Below are 14,273 nucleotides of genomic sequence, written 5' to 3'. Positions count from 1 at the left end.
AGACCATGCTGTGGTGCAGGGGGCAGGATACCTGTCAGCTCTATGTTCTTGGTGAACCAGGGCGCAGCATCCAGTCTGTCTGACTCACAAAAGATCTCCATCTCCCCCGCACTCCCCCAAGCCTCTGCTTGCACCAAAACTTCTCCAAAGACAGACTTACAAAAAGCAATGGAAAGGCCGTGGGAAACCCACCGAAACCCCTGGGAAGAGGGTGACAGGATTAAGGCAACTCCCCGGCCTCATGTGCATCAGAGGTGGGACAAGGAGGCATCTCCATCAGCCTACAGCCTGGAGACCAGAGATCCCAAGGCAAGACCCGCAGGGAACTCTGGGACCAGCGAAGCAGGGAAGCACGGCACGCTGGGGGATCGCTGCTCCTGATGTTAATGAACCCACGCCTGCACACCCCCAGCTCAGCAGTTATCAGCCCAATTCTAGTATTGAATCCTTTATTGGTATCCAAAATACTGAAGCTCCCTAATTGCACTGTGAGCTCCCTGGAAGGAACACCGGCCGTAGCCAGGAATGATCAGCTCCTGTTGTCTAGCCTGAACAAAACAACGTTGGTATCCTCTCTTGGGCCGACAATTTACCCACAAACACATCTAATGTTCTTCCTTGAACCACTGTTCTTGCCCTACCCCTCTACCCACGCTCAAGTAAGTGCTCTGACGCCTGGATCCAAAATCTGCATCGGTTCCATTGGGACTTCATCCTCTCCTGACTGATCGTGCTGGGGGCTCTGCCTGTCTCCAGCACTCTGGACCCGCAGCTACCCCCACCACCTGGGACCCCCGCTCGATTCAAGCTTCACAGGGTGGCGAGAACCCAGCTCTCTCTCGGCGTAGCCTTCTGACCCTGGCTTGTGTGATCAGTTCTAGTTTTCTAAACCTGCCTTTTATAATCAAGTTTTAGTTTGATTTAATATTATAACCGCTTTGTTTGTTTGGCTCCTCTCTGGCTATTACCTGGCAATAAATAACTTTCACGGTTAAGCTGGTTGCTTCTCTCTCTCTCTTTGTCCCCGTTGTGGGTGTTTTTTGGCTTCCCCATTCGCTCTGCAGTGACACTCCTTGTAGCTAAGCTAAAGATCCCGGCAGGGCCCAAAACTCCTGTGGGGTTTGCTCATCAAGTGGGTTCCTGCCAGGGCAATTGTGCCGTGAAAGTGAGGATAGGGACATGCTGAACCGGGGACATAGGAGGGTGGCACCTTGGAAGTGCTGCTCAACCCAGTCTGCTGAGTCTGGGGGCATATAAGGGGTCAGCTTGGGGGTGCTGATTAACCGGGTCCTCTCCGATGTGCTCTGTGTGTGTTCATCCGATTCGGGGGCTGGAGGAAGCCAGCCCAGGGGAACCGAGGTCCTGCGGGAAGCTCCGTTGGGAGGGACCGTGCAGCAGGGAGAGGCAGAGCTCCGTGTGAGAACACCGGTGACATAACCAGCACGTTAATAGAAATACAGAACCCCCCCACACCCAAAGAGTAACCCTAATAAATGAGCGTACCCCAAAGTAACGGGCAAATCTGGTAACACCAGGGCTCTGGTCCGGTGGGCAGGGAGGGGGTGGGATACCACGGTAGATGGGCCCATGGGGCTGATCGGGGGGGCAGGGAGGGGGTGGGATATTGGGGTAGATGGGCCTGTGGGTATGGTCCAGAGGGGCAGGGAGAGGGCAGGATACTAGGATAGTTGGGCCCGTGGGGCTGACTGGGGGAGGAATACTGGGGTAGATGGGCCCAGGGGGCTGATCGGAGAACAGTGAGGGGGCGGGATACCAGGGTAGATGGGCCTGTGGGGCTGATTGGGGAGCAGTGAGGGGGCGGGATACTGGGGTAGATGGGCCCAGGGGGCTGATCGGAGAGCAGTGAGGGGGCAGGATACCAGGGTAGATGGGCCTGTGGGGCTGATCAGGAAGCAGTGAGGGTGCGGGATACTGGGGTAGATGGGCCCAGGCGGCTGATCGGGGGGCAGGGAGGGGGCAGGCTATGTCCTGTGCTCTAGGTTTCCCATGGCCCTGAGGGTTAATGATTAGAGCCTGGAGGGGAACAGGGGCCTTATCAGAAGTCCAGGGAACAGCTGCGGGGGGGCGGGGGGAGGATTTCCCAACCCAGGGGACTGGGGGAAGGAGTGTAGAACAAACAGCCCAGGAAGATGTGGTTCCCATCAGACCTTGGGGCCAGGAGGGGGGCTCTCCCCCCGGGCAAAGGGGGAGCCTAACAGAAGAGCCCAGGGTGGGGATGCTGTGGCACGGGTAGGGAAACTGAGGCAGAGAGAGGGGCAGCAGCATGGCCAGTGTCATTAAGCACAAGAATGCAAGAGCCGGGGATAGAACCCAGGAGTCCTGGCTCCCACCCCCCCTGCTCTAACCACGAGACTCCGTTCCCCTCCCGAGGCGGAGGCGGGGGTGAGGAGCGCAGGGGTGTCCCTGGGGCGCGGTTTTCTGTTGGTCTCACACCAGCCGGCAGGTGTCGCTGCAGCCCAGCGTTTCTGCCGGTTCCACACTGGGGAGCGGCAACCCCGGGCCGGGCTGGGGCAGGGCCGGATTGACCTTGTGTGACCCCATGGGGGCAATGGGGCTGGGGGGGGCCGGTCCCCGGAGCGAGGCGCCGGCCGGGGGCAATGGGGCGGGGCGTGGGGGGGGCTGGTCCCCGGAGCGAGGGGCCAGCCGGGGGCAATGGGATGTGGGGGGGGCCGGTCCCCGGAGCGAGGGGCCAGCCGGGGGCAATGGGGCCGGTCCCCGGAGCGAGGGCCCGGCCGGGGGCAATGGGATGTGGGGGGGGCCGGTCCCCGGAGCGAGGGGCCAGCCGGGGGCAATGGGGCCGGTCCCCGGAGCGAGGGCCCGGCCGGGGGCAATGGGGCCGGTCCCCGGAGCGAGGCGCCGGCCGGGGGCAATGGGACGTGGGGGGGGGCGGTCCCCGGAGCGAGGGCCCGGCCGGGGGCAATGGGGCTGGGCGTGGGGGGGGCCGGTCCCCGGAGCGAGGGCCCGGCCGGGGGCAATGGGGCTGGGCGTGGGGGGGGCTGGTCCCCGGAGCGAGGCGCCGGCCGGGGGCAATGGGACGTGGGGGGGGCCGGTCCCCGGAGCGAGGGCCCGGCCGGGGGCAATGGGGCTGGGCGTGGGGGGGGCCGGTCCCCGGAGCGAGGGGCCAGCCGGGGGCAATGGGGCTGGGCGTGGGGGGGGCCGGTCCCCGGAGCGAGGGGCTGGCCGGGGGCAATGGGGCGTGGGTGGGGGCCAGTCCCCGGAGTGAGGGGCCCGGCCGGGGGCAATGGGGCTGGGCGTGGGGGGGGCTGGTCCCCGGAGCGAGGGGCCGGCCGGGGGCAATGGGGCTGGGCGTGGGGGGGGCTGGTCCCCAGAGCGAGGGGCTGGCCAGGGGCAATGGGGCTGGGGGGGGGCCGGTCCCCGGAGCGAGGGGCCGGCCAGGGGCAATGGGGCTGGGGGGGGCCGGTCCCCGGAGCGAGGGGCCGGCCAGGGGCAATGGGGCGTGGGGGGGGCCGGTCCCCGGAGCAAGGGGCCGGCCAGGGGCAATGGGGCTGGGGGGGGCCGGTCCCCGGAGTGAGGGCCCAGCCGGGGGCAATGGGGCTGGGGGGGGCCGGTCCCCGGAGCGAGGGCCCGGCCGGGGGCAATGGGGCTGGGCGTGGGGGGGGCTGGTCCCCAGAGCGAGGGGCCGGCCAGGGGCAATGGGGCTGGGGGGGGGCCGGTCCCCGGAGCGAGGGGCCGGCCAGGGGCAATGGGGCTGGGGGGGGCCGGTCCCCGGAGCGAGGGGCCGGCCAGGGGCAATGGGGCGTGGGGGGGGGCCGGTCCCCGGAGCAAGGGGCCGGCCAGGGGCAATGGGGCTGGGGGGGGCCGGTCCCCGGAGCGAGGGCCCGGCCGGGGGCAATGGGGCGTGGCAGGGGTGGCCCCGCTCCTCCTAGCCCAGTGCGCGGCACTATTTACAAACCAGCGATTGGCAGGTGCACAGTGGCCCGCGTGGCCCTGTGCTGCCAGTGTGCCCCTTCCCCCCTGGGGCGGGCCCAGGCCACGCCACGCACACATCCCCCCCCAGTTCCAGAGCCCCCCTAGCCCCACTATGCCCAGCACCCCCTCCCCCGGGCCCTCCCACAACTGCCCAGCACCCCCCACCGAACCCCACTCCCTAGTGCCCCCACGCACACATTTTCCCCGCCCCCTCACCGCCCAGCACCACCCCAGAGTTCCCACAGACCCACTCCCCCATGCCCTGCCTCCAGGCCGCACGCACCGGCCGTGCTGGAGGGGTGGGGTGGATGGAGGGGTGGGTAAAGAGAGGGATGGAGGGGTGTGGGGGAGGAATGGAGGAAGGGCTGGGTAAAGGGACAGGTGGGGGGTGGATGGGGTCGTGGGTAAAGGGAGGGATGGAGGGGTGAGGGGGAGGAATGGAGGAAGGGCTGGGTAAAGGGACAGGTGGGGGGTGGATGGGGTCGTGGGTAAAGGGAGGGATGGAGGGGTGTGGGGGAGGAATGGAGGAAGGGCTGGGTAAAGGGACAGGTGGGGGGTGGATGGGGTCGTGGGTAAAGAGAGGGATGGAGGGGTGTGGGGGAGGAATGGAGGAAGGGCTGGGTAAAGGGACAGGTGGGGGGTGGATGGGGTCGTGGGTAAAGGGAGGGATGGAGGGGTGTGGGGGAGGAATGGAGGAAGGGCTGGGTAAAGGGACAGGTGGGGGGTGGATGGGGTCGTGGGTAAAGAGAGGGATGGAGGGGTGTGGGGGAGGAATGGAGGAAGGGCTGGGTAAAGGGACAGGTGGGGGGTGGATGGGGTCGTGGGTAAAGGGAGGGATGGAGGGGTGTGGGGGAGGAATGGAGGAAGGGCTGGGTAAAGGGACAGGAGGGGGGTGGATGGGGTCGTGGGTAAAGGGAGGGATGGAGGGGTGTGGGGGAGGAATGGAGGAAGGGCTGGGTAAAGGGACAGGTGGGGGGTGGATGGGGTCGTGGGTAAAGAGAGGGATGGAGGGGTGTGGGGGAGGAATGGAGGAAGGGCTGGGTAAAGGGACAGGAGGGGGGTGGATGGGGTCGTGGGTAAAGGGAGGGATGGAGGGGTGTGGGGGAGGAATGGAGGAAGGGCTGGGTAAAGGGACAGGTGGGGGGTGGATGGGGTCGTGGGTAAAGGGAGGGATGGAGGGGTGTGGGGGAGGAATGGAGGAAGGGCTGGGTAAAGGGACAGGAGGGGGGTGGATGGGGTCGTGGGTAAAGGGAGGGATGGAGGGGTGTGGGGGAGGAATGGAGGAAGGGCTGGGTAAAGGGACAGGAGGGGGGTGGATGGGGTCGTGGGTAAAGGGAGGGATGGAGGGGTGTGGGGGAGGAATGGAGGAAGGGCTGGGTAAAGGGACAGGAGGGGGGTGGATGGGGTCGTGGGTAAAGAGAGGGATGGAGGGGTGTGGGGGAGGAATGGAGGAAGGGCTGGGTAAAGGGACAGGTGGGGGGTGGATGGGGTCGTGGGTAAAGGGAGGGATGGAGGGGTGTGGGGGAGGAATGGAGGAAGGGCTGGGTAAAGGGACAGGAGGGGGGTGGATGGGGTCGTGGGTAAAGGGAGGGATGGAGGGGTGTGGGGGAGGAATGGAGGAAGGGCTGGGTAAAGGGACAGGAGGGGGGTGGATGGGGTCGTGGGTAAAGGGAGGGATGGAGGGGTGTGGGGGAGGAATGGAGGAAGGGCTGGGTAAAGGGACAGGTGGGGGGTGGATGGGGTCTGTTAAGGAAAAGTTAGCACATGTGACTCCATTTTGGTTTGGGGCCCACCATTGTTTAAATGCCAGCACAGCATACACCAGGAGGAGTGATCCTTAGATACTGAATCCCTGTGAAAATCCTCCTCCTTGTCTCCAGCCTGCCTTGACTCCCAGTATCTGGTTTTTGTTAGTCTCTAACTCCCTGTCTCTTGGCCTTGATGTGAGGCCTCCCATCCTGATAATAAAAGTTACTGATGCATGGCTTTAAAACCATGCTGTGTAATTAACACACTGGTATAGCACGAGGAATGCACCAAGCAGGGATAGGTGGTAGATAAGACAAGGGTTTGTTTATTGGCTAAGGTTTCCGATGCACGAGGGCAACATGCTTTGCTAAAAAGTATATAACCTTTGTATAATTTGTATTCAGGGTCCCCTCCTGGCTAGCAGGGGGGCACCACGCTCGAGCGTAATAAACTTAGTGCCTTTTGGGAACTCTGCATTGTGGACTTTATTTCTGTGCCTCAGCCTAGATTCGAACTGTGCGTGTCCTCTCAGGTGTAATTCGTAACAGTTTTGGCGACCACGAAGGGACTCTAGGCTCGCCCCAACAAGCGAGACTACACGCCTCCTCTCGGACAGCTCCAGCCGGCACAGGGTGAGTTCACCTTTGAGTACTCCGAGGAGGGGGGGTGTGAGCCGTCGCTTAGGCGATAAGGTGGCACATTTTGTGTTCTTTTGGTAGCCCACTATGGGTTCTGGGCAGAGTATAAGTAAGGGGAGCCCTTTGGCTGAAATTCTCAAGAATTGGGGAAATATTTCTGGCACCCATGGGTTAGGTAGGAAAAAAGCTGTTATTTTGTGTAAGGTTGAGTGGCCAGCACTAACAACTCAGACCTCTGTTGAATGGCCACCGGATGGGTCTTTTGCTGGGGATACATTAACGGTGCTTAGAAGGAGGCTGGAGGACAAAGCTCCAGCCCAGATGGATTATTGGTATGTATGGGACAACTGGGCTTATGCGCGTGCGAAAGGACGTCCTCTTTCCTCCTCCTTTTCTTATTCATCTCAGGGGTCTCCAGCCCCGCTCTGTGCTGTGCCTGCTTCTGCCCCTCCTCCGGCTTACCCTCGACTTTCTGACTTATGCCCGTCACCTCCTTGCTTGCCAACTAGCCGTGCTTTCTGTCCAGGTAACAAGCCTCATGGGGGGAGGACTCGGGTAGCCCTTGTAAGTAAAAATATTTAAAAAAAGAGACCAGGAGGGCTGGGGGCTGGTTAAGAAGCCCACTCTCCTTGTTAATTTGGTAGTGAAACAAAGCTGGTGCTCATGGAAGGAACAGTTCAGAGAAAAAAAAAAAACAGAATCGGGCCCAAGCAGGCAGGCAACAGATAGAGAGATTGGAAAACAGGTTGAAAACTTGAAGGTCATAGTGAAAAAAGAGAAGTAAAGAATTACAGGAATGAAAAACGTAAATCCCGGAATAATACTTAAAATGGTAAAATCTAAGTTAATTGGGTGTCGTTTTGGGAAATAAGCAAGTGATTTAAGAAAGAAAAGTAAGAAGTTAACTCTTTAGTTGCTGAAAAAAATTAAGCAATTAAACTTTGTAAAATACTGGAAAGAAAAAAAAATTCTTGGTTTCTTTGCAGCCATTTTGGAAAAAAAATGGGCCCTTTTCCAAAGAAATGCAATTATACAGTGCTACTTAATTAATATCTTATTAGGCTCCAAGGGGCTACAATAGGCAATGTCTTCCTTTTCAGGTCGCTGTGTCTTTGACAGCAGGAGTTAAAAGTAAAAGGCAATCAAAAGTCTGGTAAAGTTTATTGTGCCCTTTTTAAAGTAAAAATCTTTAACCTGTGAATCCAAAAGCAAGCCAGAAAGCATTTGTTTTAATGTAAATTACCTAACTGATAAGGTAGAGGCCACTGAAACCTGGGCTGCCTATAAAACAAATACAAGAAAATCTGGGTAATTCCTCTGTTTTGCCTGCAATTAACAAGGGTATTTGTATAAAAAGAAAATATTTTAAGCAATGACTGACTGCCCAAAAGGGGTAGATCTGTGTTTTATTTTTGTCTTTCAGAAAATCAGAAAAAACTAATGCCAGCTGAAAAGCAATTCAACATCTCATAAATTTACTGGCACAATAGGAATTCTGTTCTGTGTTCTATGTCCTGTCTTGTGGTGTTTGTCTTGTGGCCAAAATTGCTGTGTTTAATTTTTCATAGGACAGTTTAGTTTAAAACTGTTAAATCAAAATGCAGATACTTGTTTTATTCAACTTGGAATACAAAGTGTTTGGATAATATCAAAAAATGTAATATACTAAAGTTTAATACATTTGCCTAAGTTAAAAAAAAAAAATTTCATTGGCCAAATCTTTTAATTAAAAAAAATTGTTGTTAAAATTTGCACACCAACAGTCTTTGGAAGCAAGGACATGAAAGGTTAACCCACTCCCCATATTATACATGAGATCCTTCTGGCTACCTCACATTTCTAGCCAGAGGGCTGGGGAGGGAGAAAAGCTATTGGACACCAGAGGTTGTACCAAGTGGACTCCTCAAAAGTGGGTGTGCTTGTCCTGGCTTGTTGCTCCAAAGCTCTGTAAAAAAGTCATTTTCCTAAAAGGGTGTATGTGGCATACATTAAACAATAAGAACTAAAGTGCTGTATAATGGGCAATGTACATGTGTTCCTTTTTAAACAAAGGTGTATAAGTAGAAAGTAAAAGTTTCCTTTGCAGGTTAATAAAAGCCAAGAAGGGGAAAAGAAATAAAACGAAGGACAAGCTAATTCAACGCTGCAGCTGGCAGGCTCGGTCCAAAGATAAGACGCTGGCCTGCCCAAGGACACTACTCACAGCTAGGATTTGGCTAACAGCCAAGAAAGAGGGGGGCTTGAATGTGCCCAAGCAGCTGTGAGATCTGCAACACACTGTCAGACATTAATAAAATGTGTTAGGTCTCTGTATTTACAGGTAAAAGAAGTCCTGCTTCAAGAATCCTGAGCAAACCTGCCATTTGTTAAAACCAGGTGACTGGGTCTACATAAAGGTCCATCAATGAAAAACTATTCTGGCCCCATGCTGGAAAGGCCCTTATTAAGTCCTGCTAACTAACAACACCGCTGTGAAGTGCCAAAGACTGACTTCCTGGACCCATGCTTCTTACTGCAAAAAGACCCCTCCACCTCGAGATGACTTCACTTCGACTTCTGATCAGCCTGTCCCTCCTTCTGGGTTTTTTTTTCTTTCCTCCTTTTAAACAGCAGAAAAAAAACAAAACAAAAACAAGGTGACGTGCTAGTAACCTCTCCCCTGTATAATGCAAAACCATGACTGTTCCAAGAAAAAAGAAAAAACACCTGCTCTGCTAAAACCACCAAAATCCAAGGATTCCTGACTGCAAGAGACACGGAGAATTGGCCTTAATGGCAAAAACGGAGCATTGTACATTGGCAGGGAGGAAGTTGCGGGATGTATTCTTGGAAATGTGAAGTGAAGTGGTGGGGTGGGTTTATTCCAGAGGCTGGAACCTGTGCTTGTAGGCAAGTATAAATACCAAAAACGCCTTACAGCCACAAACATTACTCCCACCATCTGCCACCACTCCTTTGCAGGTAAAGGTTCCTGGATCCATCATAGCTACGTTAAGTTGGCGCTGGGACCCCCACCTGACCCTGACAAGCCTTTGGACGAGCCACTTCACGAATGAACACTACAACCAACCCATGGACTGAGCTTTCCAGCTACTGGGACCTTCACAGCCCACCAGGACTTTTTGTGTTCCTGTGTATTGGACTTACATTGGGGGTAGTGTTTTTTGTATGGTACAGGGGAGGATGTCGACATTGGTATGGTTTGCCTGGGGGGCCCTCTCCCTATTCCCAAGTCCAGTACAAGGATGGGAGGGCAATAGCTTCTTAAATTTAACCCGTGCTATCAAACAGGGTGTAAATCGAACGCAGTGTTGGATTTGTATTCATACCCCCACATATTTAGGTCAGGGAGTCCCGTTGGTAGGGGTACCAATCCCCCTTAATCGAACACTTCAAACTAAGCTATGGGCAAACACTACATTTAACTGGAATGTTACAATCCAAATATGGTCTATTAATATGGTGGCCCAGGGTAATTATGCTTTATGTGTGTCACGACATAAGGGCATAGAAAATACAGTTTTTGTAGGGAATTTTGTGGGGTGCAAGGACACCACCCAAATCAGCTCTGGTGCGGGAGGCCCCTCCACCTACTCCGGGGCCCCGTGGCCAGTCCCCGAGGGGTCTGGCTGGTATTGGTTATGCAATCACACAGCCTATAAGGTTCTCCCAGCAGGATGGCGTGGTACATGTACCTTAGGGGCTATAGTACCCGCCGTGACAGTACACCAGAACCTGACCCGGGGAGAGATCCGCAATCTAGTATGGAGGGACCGACGAAGTATTCTTTTAATCCCCCTTTCTCAAAGGCCCAAAGGCTTTCACTCCTTTGTGCGTTGGTTTCTGCCATGGTTGGGAGTAAGCGAGCTGAAAAAAGCTATAGTTAATATTTCAGCTGCTTTGGAACTAATGGCAAATGCTACTGCAGATGCTTTATCTGCCCTTCAAATTGAAGTCACCCAACTATCCCAAACCACATTGCAAAACCGCCTAGCCCTGGATTATCTCCTTGCAAATCAGGGCGGGGTTTGTGCTCTGGTCAACTCAAGCTGTTGTGTATTTGTAAATCAGCACCATAGGGTGGAAACTGACATCCACATCCTCAAACAACAGGCAGCCCTATTCCATCACGTCAGCCTCGACACTACCAGCGCCGGATTCCAGGGGGTCTGGGACTGGCTCACCTCATGGCTACCGGATGTGGGGACTTGGGAACGGCGTACTTTGTATTTACTTTTTTTGACTGTTATTGTTTTTGTGTTATTTTTTGTATGCCTACAATGCTGCAGTATGTGCTGTCGGCAGTTGCTAACCCTGCAGCGCGGTTACTCAGCCCCAATATAGCTTACTGACGTACAAAAAGAAAGGGAGGACTGTTAAGGAAAAGTTAGCACATGTGACTCCATTTTGGTTTGGGGCCCACCATTGTTTAAATGCCAGCACAGCATACACCAGGAGGAGTGATCCTTAGATACTGAATCCCTGTGAAAATCCTCCTCCTTGTCTCCAGCCTGCCTTGACTCCCAGTATCTGGTTTTTGTTAGTCTCTAACTCCCTGTCTCTTGGCCTTGATGTGAGGCCTCCCATCCTGATAATAAAAGTTACTGATGCATGGCTTTAGAACCATGCTGTGTAATTAACATACTGGTATAGCACGAGGAATGCACCAAGCAGGGATAGGTGGTAGATAAGACAAGGGTTTGTTTATTGGCTAAGGTTTCCAATGCACGAGGGCAACATGCTTTGCTAAAAAGTATATAACCTTTGTATAATCTGTATTCAGGGTCCCCTCCTGGCTAGCAGGGGGGCACCACGCTCGAGCGTAATAAACTTAGTGCCTTTTGGGAACTCTGCAGTTGTGGACTTTATTTCTGTGCCTCAGCCTAGATTCGAACTGTGTGTGTCCTATCAGGTATAATTCGCAGCACTTGTGTGCGTGTCCTAACAAGGTGTAATTCGTAGCACTTGTGTGCGTGTCCTACCAGGTGTAATTCGTAGCACATGTGTGCGTGTCCTACTAGGTGTAATCCGTAGCACTTGTGTGCGTGTCCTATCAGGTGTAATTCGTAGCACATGTGTGCGTGTCCTATCAGGTGTAATTCGTAGCACTTGTGTGCATGTCCTACCAGGTGTAATTCGTAGCACATGTGTGCGTGTCCTACCAGGTGTAATTCGTAGCACATGTGTGCGTGTCCTACCAGGTGTTATTCGTAACAGGTCATGGGTAAAGGGAGAGATGGAGGGGTGTGGGGGAGGAATGGAGGAGGGGCTGGGTAAAGGGACAGGTGGGGGGTGGATGGGGTCATGGGTAAAGGGAGAGATGGAGGGGTGTGGGGGAGGAATGGAGGAAGGGCTGGGTAAAGGGACAGGTGGGGGGTAGATGGGGTCGTGGGTAAATGGACGAATGGAGGGGTGTGGGGGAGGAATGGAGGAAGGGCTGGGTAAAGGGACAGGTGGGGGGTGGATGGGGTCGTGGGTAAAGGGAGAGATGGAGGGGTGTGGGGGAGGAATGGAGGAAGGGCTGGGTAAAGGGACAGGTGGGGGGTGGATGGGGTCGTGGGTAAAGGGAGGGATGGAGGGGTTGGGGGGAGGGAGGGCGTGCTAGGGGCGATGGCTGGACGATGCCCCAGTGCATGCTGGGCTGGGGCAGTGTGGGGTGCTCTGCTCGCTGTGGGGCACCCCACGTGGGTCCCGTTCAGCCCCTGAACCCAGCAGCCCTTGGGCAGGTGAAGGTGCTTGCAGAGAATAGCTGGTCCCTGACTCACACTGTGGACACGCCCCCCCCCCAATAAATCTCCCTTTCCTGAGAACAGATTGACTCATCCAGGCTAAAAATAGTGTGTGGGGGGGCGGGGGGGGGAGCGGGGCTGGGACTGGGAGCCAGGACTCCTGGGTTCTCGCCTCGGCTCTGAGAGGCTTCTTGGTCCAGAATCAAGTTTCCCACATCCTGCGTCCGGTCGGGAACCCCGCTGCACCCCACCCCACCCTGTGCTGCTCCCACCCCAAGGCCGAGCAGGGCTCCAGCCACGTTTCTCAGTGCAACAAGTAAAGACAGAACTGCTCCGGCCCACACAAAGGCCAGCAGAAATCCCGGCCCTTGCCCCTCTGCACATCCCCGTCCTCGGGGAGAGGCTGACCCGGACCAAAGGTACTGCCCTGGCCCAGCAAATGGGCCTGCTGGCCCTCGTGCCCAGGAGGCTGGCTGGTGTATTCAGAGCCATGCCCGGCCTCCTGGCTGGGGTCTGTATCGAACCTCCGTGCCCCTGGCAATGTCCTAGACTTGAGGGTCTTAACGAGCGTCGCTTGTTTCCACGCACGCCCCTCAGTTGCCAAGGCAGCTTCGGGGTTAAGCGACCCCAGAACCTGGTATCGCGCCTCCCCCACCCCACCCCGAGCCCACTGGGCCCAGCGCCCCAAAACTCAGGGTGGCTGACAGGCCATTCGGCCTCAAAGCTTTACATGAACCATTTACGCCCGTGCCTAGATACGGGCCCGGAGCCTACAATGCCACTGCTATGGGCAAGAGGTCTAGTGGCTAGAGCGGGGGGGGCTGGGAGCCAGGACTCCTGGGTTCTCTCCTTGTTGCTTTCCCCTCACTGTGGAGGACACAGCTGCCAGGGGAGGAGAGGGCAGGAAGGGGTTAACACTAGCCAGACAGGGCTGTTTGTAGGAATCGCCTAATTCCAGGCCCTGCCTTGCCCGGCCCCTTCTGGCACCAGCCCCAGGAGCGCACCCTGGCCAGCTCCTCCCGGCGCTGGAAAACAGAGCCCCCCAGCTATACATAGCAATGATCTCACCCGGCGCTGGGACCACGGCCAGCTCTGGGGTGGGGCGCAGGGGCTGGGTATACAGGGACCCCTCGCCCGGTGCTGGGACGCGGCCACCTCTGGGGTGCGGTGGGGGCTGGGTATATGCGGACCCCTTGTCCAGGGCTGAGAAGCGGCCGCCTCTGGGGCGGGGCGTGGGCCTCTGCGCGTCCCAGTGTGGTGACTGGAGTTGCCAGCACGGGAGATGGTGACATATCCTCTCTCTGGGTCTTCCCCCGGCCCATCCCTATGCAACAACAGCTGCGTTCAGAGAGCTCTCCACAGCGGAAACGGAGCTCTGAGCTGGAATTTCCACTGGGCCGGACGCCCGTCCCGTCCCCACGCCCAGCCTCAGCCTCAGCAGAGAAACAAGCCTTTCACTGATGGGGGGCTGCCCCACATGCCCCCTCTTCTGTGTTCACCCCACCAGCCAGCCTGCCCCCCAATTCTTGGGCAGGATCAAAGCCAGCGCTCCCTAGAGGGAAAAGGCCCCATTGCCCACCCCCTGAGCCAGCAAGTCCCTGCCATGGGGCCGGATGGGAGCTGGCGCCCCCTAGAGGGGAAAGGCCCCATGCCCCATTCCCCGTCCCCCTGAGCCGTTTTGTCAGGATAACCCCAGCTTATCCTTATCAGCAAAGCTCTAAACAGGAGAGACGACAGACAAACACAAAGTACCTTTCAGTCATTTATTGTTACTTCCCATTTTCTCTCTATATATTTATACGTATATAAACTCCCCCCGCCCCATAATTTGCTAGGTCAATTGTGACACAAACACTTGCAACAAAGACCATAATACTTTTTGTCTGCTTTTATACCAGTGTAAAAAATAGATGTATAAAAAAACCCAGATGAATGATACAAAGAGAGAGACTGGACCGATGTAAGCAGCTAGCTACATTCTAGCACTGTGAGGCACGGATCCGGCAACATCACCTTTAAGATAATGGCCGGCAGGACTATTTAAAACCCCTGGATAAATATTCAAGAACCAAGCAAATGGGGTTTTTGTTTTTGTTTTTTTTTTTAATTTCCAGCTAGAGGGCTGATTCGGTGATTTACCTTTAAGACTCCAGCAGGCAAGAATTTCTGACCTCCAGACAAATATTTTCATTAAAGGCTGCATGCT

General features: G+C 56.0%; 1 long non-coding RNA gene across 1 annotated transcript; it reads left to right on the top strand.

The window, feature by feature from the left end:
- The first annotated feature begins 5,701 nt into the window (after positions 1 to 5,701).
- On the top strand, positions 5,702 to 11,186 carry LOC141976311 (uncharacterized). The gene is made up of 2 exons (XR_012636098.1): positions 5,702 to 6,670; positions 8,659 to 11,186. It is a non-coding gene; the product is annotated as an uncharacterized LOC141976311 (long non-coding RNA).
- The last annotated feature ends 3,087 nt before the right edge of the window (positions 11,187 to 14,273 follow it).

This window comes from Natator depressus, chromosome 23 (assembly GCF_965152275.1).
Source record: "Natator depressus isolate rNatDep1 chromosome 23, rNatDep2.hap1, whole genome shotgun sequence".
NCBI classification, from domain to species: Eukaryota; Metazoa; Chordata; order Testudines; family Cheloniidae; genus Natator; species Natator depressus.
Note: the sequence above shows the minus strand (reverse complement) of the source record. Positions and strands in the feature narration are given on the sequence as shown.